The following is a 17,890-nucleotide window of genomic DNA, read 5'->3' as shown; positions in this document are numbered from 1 at the left end:
TCAACATCCACATGGATGTTCCTGGTGACTCCGCCCGTTCTCTATCACTCCTTGACTCGGTGAACCTCCTGCTCCACCCCACCTTGTCCACTCATAAACATGGTCACACCCTCGATCTCATTATCTATTTCGGCTGCACTATCTCCACCCTCACCAATTCTGAAATCCCTCTCTCTGACCATAACACCCTCACTTGTCTCCTCTCTCACACTACCCGCCCCCGTAAATCCATATTACTCCCCCCGGAGACCTCTTCTCTCTCGACCCCATCCATCTCTCTCAGGGCATCACACCCCACTTTGACTTCCTATCCTCTCTACACACTTTTGATGACCAGATTTCAACTCCACCCTCCCTTCTCAACTCGACTCAATCGTTCCCCTACCCTTTATCACTCTCGCACCACTAACTCACAGCTCTGGATCACTGCCATTGTCTGCCTCCTTCACTCTTATGCTCGAGCTGCTGACCGCTGCTGGCGAAAGTCTAAACACCAGGCCAACCTTGTTCACTATAAGTTTATCCTCTCCTGCCTTAACTCTGCCCTCTTCTCTGCCAGGAAAAACTATTTTTTCCCTTATTGACACCCATGCCCATCACCCCGTTCAGCTGTTCTGGACATTTAACTCCCTACTCAGGACCCTGTTCCTCCCCTCCTCCTTCCCTCATCCCCAACAATTTGGCCACCTACTTCATTAGGAAAATTAACACCATCTGGTCTGAGCTCCCCGGAATCACCCCTCCCTCTTCTCCATCCCCCCACGCTCAACCCTCTCCTCTACTTTCCCATCCTTCCCAGCATTATCTTCAGTTGAGAGCTCCTCCCTCCTCTCAAATGCCACCCCCTCCACCTGTGCTTCGGACCTCATTCCCTCTCACTTTATAGAAACTCTCACCCTTTCCCTCGTTCACTCCTTAACTTCCATCTCCAACCGATCTATCCTCACTCCCTTGGCGAACTCATTCACGTCCACAGCTTCAACTATTATCTCTACGCGAATGATACCCAAATCTACATCTACCCCCCGTTCTCTCTCCCTCCCTCCAGGCTCGTTTCTACTCCTGCCTTCAGGACATCTCCACCTGGATGATTGCCTGCCTTATAAAACTCAACATGTCGAAAGACTGAGCTGCTTATCTTCCCTCCTAAACCCTGTCCTCTCCCTGACTTTCAAGTCACTGTGGATGGCACTACCATCCTTCCCGTCTCACAACCCACAACCTTAGTGTCATCCTTGACTACACACTCTCATTCACCCCACACATCCTATCCGTCACCACAACCTACTGGTCTCACCTTCATAACATCGTCAAGATCCGCTCTTTCTTCTCCAGCCAAACCGCTGCCTGGTTGTTACAATCTCTCATCCCAACCCGACTGGATTACTGCATCACCCTCCTTTCCGATCTCCCATCCACCTGTCTCTCCTTGCTTCAGTCTATACTTCACTCTGCTGCTTCATGCTCTGGGCATGTCACCCCATCCCTCAAAAATCTCCAGTGGTTTCCTATCAACCTTCGCATGAAGCAAATCTCCTCACTATTGGCTTCAAAGTTCCCCATCACTTGCCCCCTCCTGTCTAACCTCCCTTCTCTCCTTCTACAGCCCAGCCCGCACACTCCACTCTTCTGACACTAACCTCCTCACTGTGACTCATTCTTGCCTGTCTGGCTGTCGATCCCTGGTCCACGTCCTACCTCTGTCCTGGAATGCCCTCCATCCTCACATCCGCCACACTTGCTCTCTTCCTCCCTTCAAAGCCCTACTGAGAGCTCAGCTCCTCCAGCAGGCCTTTCCAGACTGAGCCCCCCTTTTCCTCTGCTCCTTGTCCCCTCCCCATCGCCCTACTCCCTCCCTCTGCTCCACCCCAACTCCGTTCCATCCCCCCTCCACGCCCCAAAGACTTGTTTATATTTGTACGTATTTATTATTCTATTTATTGTATTAATGATGTGTATATATCTACAATTCTATTTATCTATTTTGATGCTATTGATGCCTGTCTACTTGTTTTGTTTGTTGTCTGTCTCCCCCTTCTAGACTGTGAGCCCATTATTGGGTAACAATAGTCTATATCTGTTCCCGAATTGTACTTTCCAAGCGCTTAGTACAGTGCTCTGCACACAGTAAGCGCTCAATAAATACGACCCCAGAGTCTCCGAGCTCCAGGATCCCCTGGGCCCCTCTAGCCCCAGGAGCCGCACAACACCAGAACTCCAGAGCCCAAGTAGCCCCTGGGCCCCAAGAGACCCAAGGCCACAGGGACCAGAGACCTAGGATCCTGGGGATCCTAGCTTCCCACAAAGCCACGGAGCCAGGAGCCCAAGTGTCCCGGGACCCACAAGGCCAAAGGGTCCCAGAGCCTCAGGAACCCCAGAACCCCAAAGCCCCAGAGCATCAGGAGCCCCAGAACCTCAAGGAACCTAAACCCCAGATTTCCAGGTGCCTCAGAGTCACAAGAACCGCTGAGACCTGAGCCCCAGAGTCCCAGTAGCCTCCAAGCTTCGGAGCCCCATATCCTCAGGGCCCAGGGATTCCTGATGCTCAATGAACGCCAGAGGACCTAGTTCACTAGCACTCCAGAAGTCTATGATGTCCAAGACCCCAGAACCATATAGTCCAGAGCCTAAGGCCCAGTAGGCCCAGAGCCCCGGACGCCCCAGAGCCCAAAGCCTCAGAGTCTCGGGAGCCCCAGAGTCTTAGGAACCCCAGGAGCTACAGAGCACCAGAGCCTCAGAAGTTCAGAAATCCAGGAGCCCCAGACTTCCAGCAGCCAGAAGGTCCCAGAGCTCCAGGAACACCAAAGCAACAGGAGCCCCTGATTGTCAGGATCCCCAGGACTCCAGAGATCCAAAGACCCAGGAGCACTAAGGAGCACCTAAGCCCTAGAGCTCCAAAACCCAAGACACCCTGATCCCTAGAACCCATGGAGCGGAAAAACTCCAGAGTTCCAGACCCCCAGGACACCAGAGCCCCGTGGCCCCAGAGCTCAGAGTCTCAGAGTCCCAGGAATTCTAAAGTCCCAGAGCCCCAAATCCCATGAGCTCCAGAACACCTATACTCCCAGAAGCCCCAGGGTCCCCAGTGCCACAGTCCCATAGAGGTTCAGGAGCCCTAATACCCCAAAGCCCAGAGAAGCAAGATCCCAGAACACCAGAAGTCCTAGAGCTCGAGGTGCCCCAAGGCCGTAAAGACCCAGAAACCTTAGAGCTATAATTCCCCAGAGCTTCAGAGCCACTGGAATACAAATGCCCGAGGAGCAGAAGGTGACTTATTGCCCGAGCCTCAGAGCACCCGGAGACCCAGAGACTCAGATCCCTCGTGCTTGAGGAGTTACAGACACAGAACCCGAGGTTCTCCAAGGCCCCAGAGCTCCAGAACTACAGAAGCCCGAGGATCACATAACACCAGAAGCTCCAGAGCTCAAGAACCTCAGAGTCCCAGGAGCCACAACTCCTCAGAGACCCAGAGCCGCAAGAGCCCCAGCATTCTCAAGGCCCCAGATCTCTATAAACCCAAGAGCCCCAGATCCCTAGATACCCCAAGGACTCAGAACCCCAGGATCCTCCAGTCTGCAGAGCCCCAGAGACGCAGAGCCCCAGGAGCCCCTAGACCCCAGAGGCCCAAGGTTCAGACCCCAGAGCCCAGGAACTCCAACACCACAGAGTCCCAAAGCAATAGAGTCCCAGGAACACCCAAGCCCCATCCACCCCAGGATCCCAGATCCCCCGAACCCAGGAGCCCCGGTGCTCTAGGAGCCCCAAGGCCCCAGGACCCCAGGCCCCCAGAGGCTCCAGAGTGAAGATTCCCAGAGTGTCAGAAGCCCTAAAGTCCAAGATCCCTATTATACTATATCCCAGGAGTCCTGGAATTCTAAGAACCCCAGGGACCTTAAAATCCCTGGGGCTCCATAGCCCCTGAGCCACAGAATCTCAGAGCCCCTGGAGCCCCGGGAGTCCAAGAATTGCATGTTTCTCAGAGTCCCTGGGCTCCAGGGACCCCAGAGTCCCTTGGTTTCCCTTGGCTCCAGGGGCCCCAGAGTCCTAGAATACAATGCCCTAGAGCGCAAAGAGTCCCAAGGCTCAAGAGACGCATGGTCCCAACTTCCCCAGAGTCCCAGAGAGTCAGGATACACAGGGCCATCTTGGTCGACAGACCCAGGACCCCCAGAGCCCAAAGAGCCTCTGTTATCCCAGAGCCCAGAGTCCTAAAGTCTCTGGAGCCCCATCACTTCAGAACCCCATATCCCCTATGCCCCAGGAGGGGCAGAGACTCCCACCCCTGGAGCCCCTAAGCACCAGAAGCCTTGGAAACTCTAGGAGCCCAAAGAACAAGAACTATGGAGGCCAGAGGCTCGAAAACCCCAGAGCCTCAATGAACCCTAGAGAGCCAGAGCCTCACCAGCCCCAAGGCTCTAGGTCCCGAGAACCCAGGAGCACCAAAGCACCAGGAGAAGCAAGGCCCCAGAGCCCCACTACCCCAGAAACCCCAGAGTGCAGACTCCCAGATTTCCAGGTCTCCTGTGCCCCAGAAGTGACAGAGCCGAAGATTTCGGGTCCCCAGAGTTCTAGGAAATCCAAAACCCCGGAGCCCCAATCCACTGTGCCCAGGGAGTTCCAGATCCCCTGAAGCCCCAAAGCCCTGAGGCCCGGGAGTCCTGTAATCTTATATAACCCAGGAGTCCCCAAACCCCAGAGCCCCACTCAGAGGATCCCTAAGGTCTGAGAGCCCAAATATCCCAGGAGCCTCAAAGGCCCAGAACTCCAGATATCCCAGGAGCCTCAAGGTCTGAGCATTCCAAAGACCCAGATACCCGGAGCGCGAAATCCCCATAGCCAAAGAAGCTCGAGAGCCCAAATCCACACGATCCCAGAAGTCTAAAAGCCACAGGGCACCAGATCCCAAGGTCCCAGGGTCCCTGAAGTTCCAAGACCCCCAGGAGCCCGTGAACACCAGAAGCAGAAGCCCCAGGTCCCCAGAGCACCAAGGTTCCAGAGCCCTAGAGGTATGGCACACCAAGGCCACAGAGCCCCAGATCCCCAGAGCTCCAGAGCCCCAGAGCCCCAGGAGCCCTCTGGCAACAAAAACTCCTGGAGCCCCGGAGACCTTAGAGCCCCAGAGCCCCAGAATCGCAGGAGTTCTATAGCGCTAGAGCTCCAGATTCCCAGAACCCCAGGAGCGCTAGGGTCCCAAAAAGTGTAGAAGCCCCAGAATCCTAGAGTCTAGGATTCCAAGAGTCCAGAGGACCAGAGCTCTTCGATTCCCAAGATCCCCAGAGCCTGGGGATCCCCCGACCTCCTGGAGTGCCTGAGCCCCAGGTACCTCATAACCCAGAGTCCCAGAGCCCCAGAGTCCTAGAAGCCTCCAAGCCCAGGGTCCCAGAGGCCCAGAGTCCCAGGAGCCCACAAACCACAGAACCTCAAATCCCAATAGCCACAGGAGCCTAGCCACCGGAGCCCTGGAGCCCAAGGTACCCGAGGAACCACAGGACCCCAAAGCTGAAGAGCCCCTGGAAATCCAGAGTTCCAGAAGCCCCACAATCCAGAGCCCCAGAACTCCAGGAGCCCCATAACCACAGAGCCACAGAGCCGCAGAGCCCCAGGACCTCAGAGCCTCAGAGAACTAGAGCCTCACATTCCAGAGCCAGAGGACTTGCAGAGGCCAGAGCCCAGAGCCCCCGAGTCCCAGCAGCCCCAAAGTCAACAGCCCCAGAATCCAGAGCAGGAGGAACTACAGAGCCCAGAGCCCCTGAGTTGTACCCCTAAAGGCGCAAAGCCCTAGATCCCCAGAAACCCACCCTAGAGTCCAAGAACCCCAGAAACCCCAGATCCCAAGAGCCCCAGAGTCCCAGTAGCCCCTGGCCCCAAAGTACCAGAATCCCAGGAACCCCAATGTCTCGGGAGCATCAGGTCCCAGAATCCAGAGGCCCAGAGCCCTAGGAGCCCCTTGTCCTCGGAGCCCTAGAGCAACCCGATCCCGACAGTCCTGTAAGCCCCAGAGCTCCAGCAACCCCGGAACCCAGAGACCTGGATTCCAGGAGTCCTGGAGTCCCAGGAACCTCAAGTGCCCCAGATCCCCAGAGCCACAGAGACCCCGATGTACCATAACCTTATGAGCCCGAGAGTCCCAATGGCCCTAAGATCCCAGAGTACAGAGCTCTAGAGCCCCAGAACACAGAGAGCCAGCCCAAAGAAGCCTAAAAACACCAGAGCGCCAGAGTCCTAGGAACCATGGAGTCCCATGAACCCCAGGACCCCACAACCTCAGACCGACAGTGCCAAAAAGGCCCAGGAATCCTGTAGCCCCGGGGGGTCCACAGACCCAAGAATCACATGGCCACAGAGCCCCTGAGCTTTCAGAACCACAACCCCAGGAACACTAGAGCTTCAGATTCCCCAGAGCACCTGAGCTCCAGGAGCCCCAGAACCCCAGGGTACAGAGCCACAGAGCTCCTGGAACCCTAATGCTCCAGAGCCCTAGACGCCCCAGGAGCCCCAGAGCCCCCAAAGCCCCAAAGGCCCCAAACCCCAGAGGCCCAGTAGCTCCAGAGCCCCAGGAGACACAAAGCCCCAGAGACTCGAGGTCCAGGAACACAAACTAGAGAGTACCAGTTCCCATTGTACAGAATGTCAGAGCCCCAAAATCTCTAGGAGCCCCAAAGCACAAAGCCCTCGATCCCCAGAACTCCAGGAGTCCTGGAGTCCAAAGAGCCCCAGGAGCCCCAGAACCCTAGGAGCCCCAAGGTCCCAGAGCACCAAAGACGCAGGAGCCTTCAGGTACCGGGTCTCTAGGAGATCTAGGGGCCCCAATGCCCCATACACCAATAGCCCTTAGCCTCAGTGCCAAAGGTGCCCCAGAGCCTCAAATCCCCAAAGCCCCAGGAGCCCTGGAGTCCCAAGAGCCTAAGGAGTCCTACAGCCTCAGAGCACTAGAGCTTCAGGAGAACCAGAGACCCAAGTGCTCCAAGGGCCCCAGAGCTCCTGGATCCCCAGAGCCTCAGGAGGCCCAAGGCCACAGAGCCCCCAGCAACCCGACAGGCCTGGAGTCCAGAGGCCCAGAGGTCCATGTGTCCCAGTGTCCCAGAGAAAAAAATCCCCGAATCCCAGAAGCACCAGTACCCCAGAGCGCCAAAGCTCCAGGAGCCCTGCAGTCCCAAGAAAACCAGGAAACATAGAGCCCTAGATCCACAAAGTCCTAGAGCAACAGGATGCCCAACACCCAAGAGCCTCAGGCGCTCAAGGGCCCAAGAGCCCCAAGGCCACAGAGCACCAGAGAAAAAGGAGCCCCAAAGCCCCAGAAAACCAGAGACCCAGGAACTCCCACGTCCCAGAGCCCCGGAAGCCCAGTAGACCCGGAGCCCCTGAGACCCAGGAGCCCCAGAAACATAGGAACCCCGGAGTCCAAGGACCCACAGGGTCACAGATTTCCAGGACCTCAGGAGCACAAGGCTCCAGAGCCCCAGAGATTCAGGAACCCAAGAGTTCCAGGAGCCGCAGAACAAACAGTGCCAGAACCTGGGAGTCCCAGTGCCCCACGAGTCACATGGCCCCGGAATCCCAGAACCCCAGGAGCCCCAGGAGTCCCTTAGCCCAGATCCCTAGAGCCCAGGGAGCCCTGATGCACAATGAACACCAGGAGCCCAAACAAGCCGGAGCTCCAGAGCCCCTTGAGCCCCAGGGTCCCAGAACCGCTGACACCCAGGAGCCCCAGAACCCCCGAGGCCCAGGAGGCCCTGAGCCACAGAGTTTAGGGCCCAACGACCCAGGAGGCCCAGAGACTCAGGGGCCCAAAGACCCAGAGATCCGGAGCCCCAAGGAGCCAAAATGTCCCAGAGACCTGGACCCCCAGGAAACCAGAGCCATAGTTGCCTAGAGTTCAGAGCCCCAGTAGCCTCAGAGATCAGAGCCCCAGAGTCCCAGTAGCTCCAAAGTCCCAGAACCCCAAATCCCAAGAGCCCCAGGAACCCTGTATTCTCCAAAATCCCAGGGGCCTCAGAGTCCCAGACTCTCAGAGCCGAGGGAGCTCCAATACCTCAGAGCCTCGAGAACCAGGAAGCCCAGAGTGGTAGGATCCTTAGAGCCTGAGGTGCCCCTGGGAAGCAAAGTCCCAGATCCCTAAGAGCTCTAATGTCTTAAAGCTTCAGAGCCACAAGAGCCCAAAGTGAGAGAGTGCCCGGAGCCCCATAGTCCCAGAAGACCCAGAGACACAGAGCGCAGAGCCTCAGAGCCCCAGGAGCCCCAAGACCAAGGATCCCAGGAGTCCCAGGATCCCAAAAGCCCAAAGAGCCCCAAGACCAAAGAGCCTCAGAACGGCAAAGCCCTAAAGCCCAATAGTCTCAGAATTCAGAGAATCAGTGTGGCTAAGTAGAAAGAGCACGGGCTTAGGAGTCAGAGGTCATGGGTTTTAATCCCGGCTCTGCCACTTGCCAGCTGTGTGACTTTGGGCAAGTCATTTAACTTCTCTGTGCTTCAGTTCCCTCATCTGTAAAATGGATATGAAGACTGTGAACCCCACGTGGGACAACATTATTACCTTGTATCTACCCCAGGGCTTAGAACAGTGTGAGGCACATTGTAAGCACTTAAAAAAGTAATCATAAATAATAATAATAATAATAGTAATAATAATGGCATTTTGTTATCCAAGGAGCCACAAGGCGCGATAGTCCTAAATCCCAGGAGCCCCGAACCCCAGCACCACCATAGACAGGGCCCAAAAGGCCCCAGAGCTACCGAGCCCCAATAGCCCCAGAACTCCAGATTCCAGAGTACTAGGAGTTCGAGAGTCCCAGTATCCCCAGAACCCAGAGTCCTGAGCCCCAAGTCAAAGGACTCAAAGAGCCCCAGAGCTACCGAGCCCTAGAGCCCCAATGCCCCATTGTCCAGAGTCCTAGAACCCCAGAACCCCAAGAGCCCCAGAGCCCTGTAGTCCCAGAGTCCAGAGCCCCAAATCCCCAGAGCCCCAAGAGCCCCAAGAGTCCCAGAGCCCTGAGCCCCAGAGTCTAGAGACCAAGGAACCCCTGAGTCCCAGGAGCCCAAGTTCAGAGCTCCTGAGTCCAAGAAGCCCCAAAACCCCATAGAAAGCACCAGGTACCCTGGAGTCCCAAGAAAGGATGGATCCCCAGAGCCCCAGAGGCACAGAGGCCCAGAGGCCCAGGAACCCAGAATCCTGGGATCATTTAGGCCACAGAGTTCCAGAAACCCAAGTTCCCCAGAGTCAAAGGAGCGCCAAGACCCCAGAGCCGCAGCGCTCCAGAAGCCCCTTAGCCCCAGGAACGCCAAGGCCCCAGGGAACCTGATCCATAGCAGCCTCAGTTACCCAGAGCCCCAGAGTTCAGGCTTTCAGAACCCCAGTAACCCCAAGACCTCAGAGCCCCAGGTCCCCAGGATCCCCAGAGCCCCAGGAGCCCTGAAGAGAAAAGAACACAAGAGCCTCAGAGTCCAGGGAGCCCTAAGACACCAGAACCCCAGAGCTCCAGAAGCCCCAGAGACACAGAAGCCCTAAGGCCATAGCGGTCGCTACACCCACAGTCCATTAGCCCCAGAACCCCAGAGCACCAGGAAAACCAAGAACAAGGAGGCCAGGAGACCTAGAGCCTCAGAAGCCCTAGGGTTAAAAAAATCCCAGGAGACCCAGTACCTCAGAGATTCAGGGTCCCAGGAGCCATAAAAGCCTCAGAGACCCAAATCCCCAGAAATCCAGGTTCCCTGGAGTCCCAGGAAACCCAGGACCCGAGGAAATCCGGAGATCCGGAGATCTAGATTCCCAGGAGCCCCAGTGACCCAGGATTTCCAGAGCTCCAGAGTCCCAGTAGCCCCAGGATCCAGACCCCGGATTAATAGAATCCCCAAGACCCCTAGAGTCCCAGCGCACCAGTATCCCAAGAGCCCCAGGAGACCTCAAACCCCAGAGCCCCAGGAGATTTAGAGTCCCAAGAACGCCAGAAGCCCTTGAGCCACACAATGTCCCAGAACCGCGGGAGCTTCAGAGCCTCAGCAGCCCCAAGTCCCCAGTACCCCAAGAAATACAGAAGTCCTAGAGTCCCAGAGTCCAGAGTTCCAGAGATCCAGGAGCCCAAGAGTTCCAGAAGCCCCACGGCCAAAGAGTATCAGAGCTCCAGGAGCCCCATAGCCCCAGGGACCCCAGAACCCAGAACCTTAAAGTCATAGGAACCCCAAGTCTCAGAGCCCCAGATCCTCAGAGCTATAGGAGACCCAGAGCCCTAGGACCCCCAGAATCCCAGAGCCCCAGATTAACAGGATCACCCAGAGCCCTTAGAGTCCAGAGTTCCAGGACCCCCAGAGCCACAGCAGTACCAGAGCCCCAGGAGCCCCAGAAACCAGAGTCCTAGAGTCCCTGGAACACCAACACTCCAGAACGCTATATCCCCAGAACCTCAGGATCCCAGGAGACAAGGAAACCAGGAGTGATTGAGCTCCAAAGCCCCAGATCCGCAGAGTCCCAGGAGCCCCAAGGTCCCAGAGTCCCCAAGCTCTTGGAGCCCAAGAGCCCCACTAACCCCCAGGTCCCGAAGCCCTGGATTCCTAGAGCCTCATGATCCCTGGAGTCCCAAGAACCCCAAAGCCCTATTGCCATAGAACCCCAGAGCCCCAAGGATCCAGAGCCCTAGAGCCTGAAGAATCCTTGAGTCCCATGAACACCAGGAGATCCAGAGAGCAGAGTCCCAGAATCGAAGGGGTCCCAAGGTTCCAGAGCCCCAGGAACTCCAAAACACCTGATCCCGAGTAGCAGGATTCCGAGACCCTCAGGATACCCAAGACTCCAGAACCCAAGAGCCCCAGAGTCCTGAGCCCCTGAACCCCAAGAGCTCCAGAGCACCCGAGCCCCAGTTTGCCAAGGCCCTAGCGCCCCAGGAGCTCTAGAGTCCAGGATCCCCAGAGTCCCAGAGTCCCAACATGTTGAAAGTCCCAGAGTCCCAGATCTCTAGAATCCAGGGATCGCTGGAGTCCAAAGCAACTCAAGAGCCCCAAGAACCCAAGAGTCTCAGTTGCCAAAAGTCCCCAGAGCCCCAGAGCCCAGAAGAACCAGAGATCAAGAGTGCCAGAATGCCCAGAGCCCCAGGAGCCCCAAGACCTCAGAGCCCTAGAGCCCCAGGAGCGCCAGGGCCTAGAGTACCAGGACTCTCAAAGTCCCAGAGACCCAGATCCCCAGAGCTCCAGGACCTCCGGGTTCCCAATAACCCCAGGAACCCCAGAATCCCAGTGTCCAAGAGCCCCAGATTCCAAGGAGACCCATAGATCCAGGAGCCCCATAGTCCAGAACCCCAGATTCCCAGGAGCCTCAAAACCACAGGGCCCTGGATCCCGCAAACCTCGGGAGTCATGGAGTCTCAAGAACACCAGAATCTCCAGAACTCCAGACCCCAGGAACTCCAGGAGCCCCCGGAGCCCCAGAGCCCTGGAGTTCCAAGGACTCCAAGAGATCCAGAGACTCCAATCTCCAGGAGACCCAGGGCCCCTGAGTTCAGAGCCCAAGAGCCCCAGGAGCATCAACGTCCAAGGAGCCCCAAGGCCCCAAAGCCCCCAAGCCCCAGGATCCCCAGAGACTCAGCGTTCAGAGACCCAGATCCCCAGAAGTCACAAAGCCACAGAGCTCCCGAACCCCAGGACCCCAAAGAGCCCCGGGGTCCAGAACCCCAGAGCTCCAATCAATCAATCAATCAATCAATCTTATTTATTGAGCGCTTACTGTGTGCAGAGCACTGTACTAAGCGCTTGGGAAGTACAAGTTGGCAACATATAGAGACAGTTCCCAGAGTCGCAAGAGCCCGGGAGTACAACGAACCACAGGAGCCCCCAAACCCCCGAGTTCCAAGGTCCCAGGAGCCCTGGAATCCCAAGAATCCGAAGAGGCCCAGTGCCCCAGAGCCCCAGAATTCCTGAGCCATAGAGCCCAGGGTGCATCAAAGCATCAGAAGCCCCAGAGCTCTAGAATCAAGGGCCCCAGAGCCCAAAGATCCATAAGGCCCTAGTGACCAAGGGTCCAGAGTTCCAAAGCCTCATGAATCCGACTGCCCCATGATCCCTAAGGCCCCAGAACCCCAGAGTCCCAGAAGCCCCAGAGCACCAGAGCAAGTGGAACTCCAGGGCCCCAGGAGACCGAGAGCCTAGAGCTCCAGATTTCCACAACCCTAGGAGCCCTGGAGTCCCAAGAACCGCATGAGCACCAGAGCCCCAGAGCCCACGAGCTCCAGCAGTCCCCGAGCCACAGAATCTAGAGCTCCATAGGCCAGAGAGTCCCATAGTTCTAGAGACCCAGAGTCTCAGCTTCCCCAGAGCCCTAGAGACCCAGGGGCTACAAGGCCAAAGAAACCAAGAGTCCCAAGACTCCCAGAGACCGAGGAGCTCCTGCAGCAGCAAAGCCCCAGATACCCTGCGCCCCAGGAGCGCCAGATACTCCCAGAGAGAAACCCCAGAACCGCTGAAGCTACAGAGCCCTAAGCCCCAAGAGCCTTGGAGTCTCAAAACTCCTCGGAGCCCCAAAGCACCAGAACTCAGGAGGCCAAATTCTCTAGGGCCACAGAGTCATAGGCATCATAGGAGCCCCAGAGATCCAGATGCCCAGAGCCATCGAGCTCCAGGAAGCCTAGAGTCTCAGAGCTCAGAGCCCCAGAGCGCCAGAAGCCCAAAGACTCCAGAGGCCCTGAGTCCTAGGAGCCCAATAGCCCCAGCAATGCCATGAACCCAAAGCCACAGAGTCCCAAAGCCACAGACCCCCAGAGCCACAGGAACTCTGGAGGCACAATCACCTAGGAGACCCAGATCCCCAGGAGCCTTAGAAACCACAGAACCCAGATCCTGAGCCCCAGAGCCCCGGAATCTTTGGAGTCAGGAAGTCCCAAGAGCCCTAGGAACCACATAGCCCCAAAGACATACGAGCCCCAGAGCCCCAGAGCCCAGAGCCATAGAGCCCCAGTAGACCCACAGCTCGAGGAGCCCCAAGGCCCCAAGACCCCAGAGCTCCAGAAGCCCCTTACCACCAGAGCTCCAGAATCCCCAGAGATCCAGGATCCCCCAGGTGCCAGTGTCCCCAGACCTCACAGCTCCCGGTGCTGTGGTGTTCCAAGAATGCCTGGGGGCTGAGAGCCCCAGAGGCCCACGGGCCCTGGAATCCCCAGGACTGCATTGTTCCCAGATATCCAGGACCCAAAACACCAAGGGACTTGAGTGCCACAAGACCCCCAGAGCCCCAGGAGCTCCAGAAGCCCCAAGAGCTCAAAGTCCCAGAGTCCTAAACTTCTGTGCTGCAGGACTTACAGAGCCCCAGTGTTCAGGATCCCAGATACCCAGGAGCCCCAAAGCCCCAGAGTCCCAAATCCGATGCGCCGACAGATCCCCAGAGCCCATAAAGCAACAGAGCTCTGAACCCTGAGAGCTCTCGAGTCCCCAAAACCCAAGGAGCCTCCCAGCCCCAGAGCCCCAGACACAGAAGACCCAGTTTCCAGGAGTCCAACAGCCCTAGGAGACCCAAAACCCAAATACCCAGAGCGTGATTGCCCCAGGAGTCCCAAGGCCACAGAGCCCCAGGAATCCCAAGGCCACAGAGCCCCAAGAGCCAGAGCCCCGGAGTCACAGGAGCCTCAGAGCTCCAGGTGCCCCAGACACAGAGCCCCAATGTTTCAGGAGCACCAAAGCTCCAGAGCTCCAGATTCCCAGGGAACCAGGAGATCTGGTGTCCCAAGAACTGCATGAGCCCCAGTGTCGCAATGCCCCCGATCCCCAGGAGCCTCAGAACCCCAGAATCAAGGTCCATGGAGCCCCAGGAGCTCCAGGGTCACAGAGCCCAAATGCCACAATACCCAGAGTCCCAGGAGCCACAGATCCAAAGGACGCGAGAGTCCCAGGAGAACCAGATCCCCAGAACCCCTAGAGCCATAGGAACAGGTGAAGTCCCAGAGCCCAAAGCCACAGATCCTCTGCACATCAGGAATGCCAGAGACCCAGAGCTCTAGGAGTCCCAGTGTCTCAGAGCCCGACAGCACCGGGAGGCTCTGAGCTCCTAGAGCCCCAGAGTCCCAGATCCCCAGGACCCCAGAAACCCCCACGGAAGGAGTCCAAGAGTCCCAGAGTCGCAGGAACCACAGAGTCCCAGTTGCCCCAAAGCCCAATAGCCCCAGATTCCAGAGGCCCTGGCGGCCTGGAGTCCAAGAACCCTAGGAACCCCAAAAACCCAGAGACCCAGAGCCCCAGGAACCCCAGAGTCCCAGGTGCCCCAGAGCCCAGAACCCCAGATTCTCAGAGCCCAAGTGTTCAATGCCCCAGAGCCCCAGAGCCCCAGAGCCCCAGGAGCCCTGAGCCCTAGATCCTCGGATCATTAGGGCACCTGAAGTCCGAGAGTTCTAGGAGCCCCAGAGCTCCAGAGGCCTATAACACAGAGACCTTTATCTCCATAAGCCCTTTAATCATGAGAACCTCAGAAGCCCCTGAGCACCAGAGCCCCAGATCCCCAGAAACCCCGGAGTAACAGAACCTCAGAAGCCCAAGAGTCCAGAGTACCAGCTCCCCAGGACCCCAAGGTTCCAGAGCCCCCGTGCACAGGAAGCCTGAAAAATCTAGGATCAACAGTGCTCCATGAGCCTCGAAATCCAGAGACCGAGACCCGCCGGAGCCCTGGAGTCCCAAGAACACCAGGAACCCAGATCCTCAGAGCCCTAGGAGCCCTGGAGTCCCATGAACCCAAGAAACACAGAGCTCCAGAGCCTCAGGGCCCTAGAGGCCCCAGGCCCCAGGATCCACAGAGCGCAAAGAGCCACAGAGCTCCAGGAGCCTGAGCCCAGATCCCTAGTGTCCCAGGATTCTCCAAGCCTCTGAACCCCAGATCCCCAGAGCTTCAAGAGTCCTGGAGTCACAGTAACCCAGGAACCCTATTGACCCAGAGCTCCAGGAGACCTCTAGTCCCAGGAACGGCATGAACCCCAGCTACCCAGAACCCTAGAGCCCAGAGTCCAGAGTCCCAAAGCCCCAGGATCCCCAAGGCTCCGTTGCCTCATAATCCCATCAACCCCAGAGCACCGGTGTCCCAATAAGCACAAAGTCTCAGAGCCCCAGAGCCCCAGAACCCCAGGCATGCCAGAGCCCAAGAGCCCAGAGGTCCAGAGTCCCAGGAGCACTACAGATCCAGAGCCCATATCCCCTCTTCCCAGATCTCCTCAGCGGCCTGATTCCCAGGAACACTCGAGGCCCCCAAACCCCAGGAGCCCCCAAACCGTAGCACCCCAGAATACTGGAGCCCCATGAGCCCCAGAGCCACAGAGCCTCAGAGTTTCAGAGCTCCAGGATACCGAAGGTCCCAGAGCCGAAAAGTTTCAGGATCCCTAGAATCCCAGGAGTCATAAGGGCCCAGAGCCAGGGAGCTCTAGGGGCCCCAGATCTCATATCCCGAGACCCGAGAGCCGCAAATCCCCAGATCCCCAGATCCCCATATCCACTGTGCGCCTGGAGAGCCAGAGGCCCAGAGTACAGAGCTCTAAACACCCGAGAGCCCCAGAGCCCCTGACGTCTAGGAGCCCTGAGACCCAGGAGCAGTGCCATTCCAAAAGCCCCGTCTCAAAGACCCAGAATCCCAGAACCTCAGGAACCCCAGTGCTAGAGGAGCACTTAGACCCCTTAGTTCCAGAACCCCAGGTGGATCAGAGTCACAGGTTCCCCAGAGCTTCCGAGCCTCAAGAGCACCAGAGTCCAGGAGTCCAGAGCCCAAGACCCAGGAGCCCCAAGGCCTACGAGCCACACAGCACTGAAAACTCAAGGACCCCAGCAGTCCCAGAGCTCTAGGAGTGTGGGGGCCCAGAGACCCAGATCCACAGAAGCCCTGGAGTCGCAAGAGTTTACCAGGACCCCCAGAGAACCAGGGCCTCACAGCCCCAGAGCTCCAGGAGCCCCAGGCTCCTCGTCCACCTGTTCTTGGCTGTCCTACTCCACCTGGTCTTGGTCCTTTCCTCAGCCTTGTCATGGCCCTCGTCCTCCACCTGATCCTGACCCACCTCCGAAACCTAGTCAAGGCTCTCCTATTCCACCTTTTTCTGGCCCTCCTCCCTCACCTGGTACTGGCTGTCCTTCGCATGGTCCGATCTCTTCTTCTCCTCCTTTTCCTGGCCCACCTCTACGGCCTGGTCCTGTCCCTGGCCTACCTCCATGACTTGGTTCTGGCCCTTCTCGTTCACCTGGTCCTAGCTCTCCTCTTTAACCTGGCAATGGCTCTTCTCCTCTGTTTTGCCCTGGCCCTTCTCCTTCGTCTTGTACTGACCCTCCTCCTCCACCTGGTCCTGGCCTGCTCTTCCGCCTTGTCCTGGCCAACCTCATCTTGTTCCTGGCCCTTCTCATCTACCTGGTCCTGGCCCTCCTTTTCTATCTGGTTGTGGCCCTTCTCCTCCTCCTGGTCCTGGTCCTCCCCTCTGCCATGTCCTGGTCCACCTCCTCAACTTGCTCCTGGCCTTTATCATCTACCTGGTAGTGGCCCTCCCCTTTCAGTTTGTAGTGGATCTCCTTTTATGCCTGGTCCTGGCTCTCCTACCCTGTCTGGTCCTGACCCTCCTCTCTATCTGGTCCTGGTCCTCCTCCACCGGCTTGTCCTGGCCCTCCTTCTCTGTCTTTTCCTGGCACACCTCTTAGGCCTGGTCTTGACTCTTCTCGTCCACCTAGTCCTGGTCCTTCTTCTCCACCTGGTAATTCCTCTCCTTCTCCACCTAGGTCCGACCCTCTCCTCTGCCTTGTTCTGGCCCACCTCCTCGACCTGGTCCTGCCCCCTCTCATTTACGTGGTGTGGTCCTCCTCCTTCACCTGGTACTGGCTCTCCTTGTCCACCTCGTCCTGGTCCTACTACTTTGCCTGGTCCTGACCCTCCTATTCTGTCTAGTCCTGGTCCTCCTCCACCGGATGGCCCTGGCACTCCTCCTTCAGCTGGTATTGGCTCTCCTTTTACGTCCGGTCCTGATCATCCTCCTCTGCCTGGTCCTGGACCTCTTCCTCCGCCTCATCCTGGCCCTGCTCGTATACCTGGTCCTGGCCCCCCTCCTCAACCTGGTCGTGGCCCTCCTTCTCCACCTGTTCCTAATCCTCCTCCTCCTCCATCTGGTCGTAGCCCTCCTACAACACTTGGTCATGACAGTCCTTCTATGCTGTTCCTGGCCCTCCTCCATCTCGTCTTGCCCCTCTCCCCCTTCCATTTCCTGGCCCACTACCAGACTTGGTCCTGGCCCTTCTCATCTACCTTGTGGTGGCCCTCCTCCTTCACCTGGTATTGGTTCTCATTTTCTGCCTGGACCTGACCCTCCAACTCTGCCTGGTCCTGATCCTCCTATTCTGTTCGGTCCTGTCCCATCTCCTCCACCTGGTTCTTGTCCTCATAACCTGCCTGGTACTGACAGTCTTACTACACTGTTCCTGTCCCTCCCCCTCCCCCTGGTCCTGACCGACCTCCTAGGCGTGGTCCTGGTCCTTATCTTCTGTCTTGTCCTGGTCCACCTCCTTGGCCTTCTGCTGGCACTCCTCGTCCACCTGGCTTTAGACCTCCTCCTCCATCTGGTCGTAGCCCCCCTCCTCCACCTGGTTCTGGTCGTCTTCTTCCACCTGGTCCTGGCCTTCCTACAACACACGGTTAACACAGTCTTTCTAGGCAGTTTCTGGCCCTCCTCTTCTACGTCGCCCTGGAAAACTCCTTTTGCTTTGTCCTGGCCCACCTCCTCGACCTGATACTGGCCCTTCTCATCTACCTAGCCGTGGCCCTCCTCCTTCACCTGGTACTGACTCTCCTTTTCTGCCTGGTCCTGGCCCTCCTGCTCTGCCTGGTCCTGATCCTCCTACTCTGCCTACCAAGTGCTTAACACAGTGCTGTTAGTGCTCAGAAAATACCAATGAGTGATTGACCAGTCGT

This window comes from Tachyglossus aculeatus, chromosome 3 (genome assembly GCF_015852505.1).
Source record: "Tachyglossus aculeatus isolate mTacAcu1 chromosome 3, mTacAcu1.pri, whole genome shotgun sequence".
Lineage (NCBI taxonomy): Eukaryota > Metazoa > Chordata > Mammalia > Monotremata > Tachyglossidae > Tachyglossus > Tachyglossus aculeatus.
The sequence above is the reverse complement of the archived record's forward strand: the minus strand, read 5'-3'. Positions refer to the sequence as shown.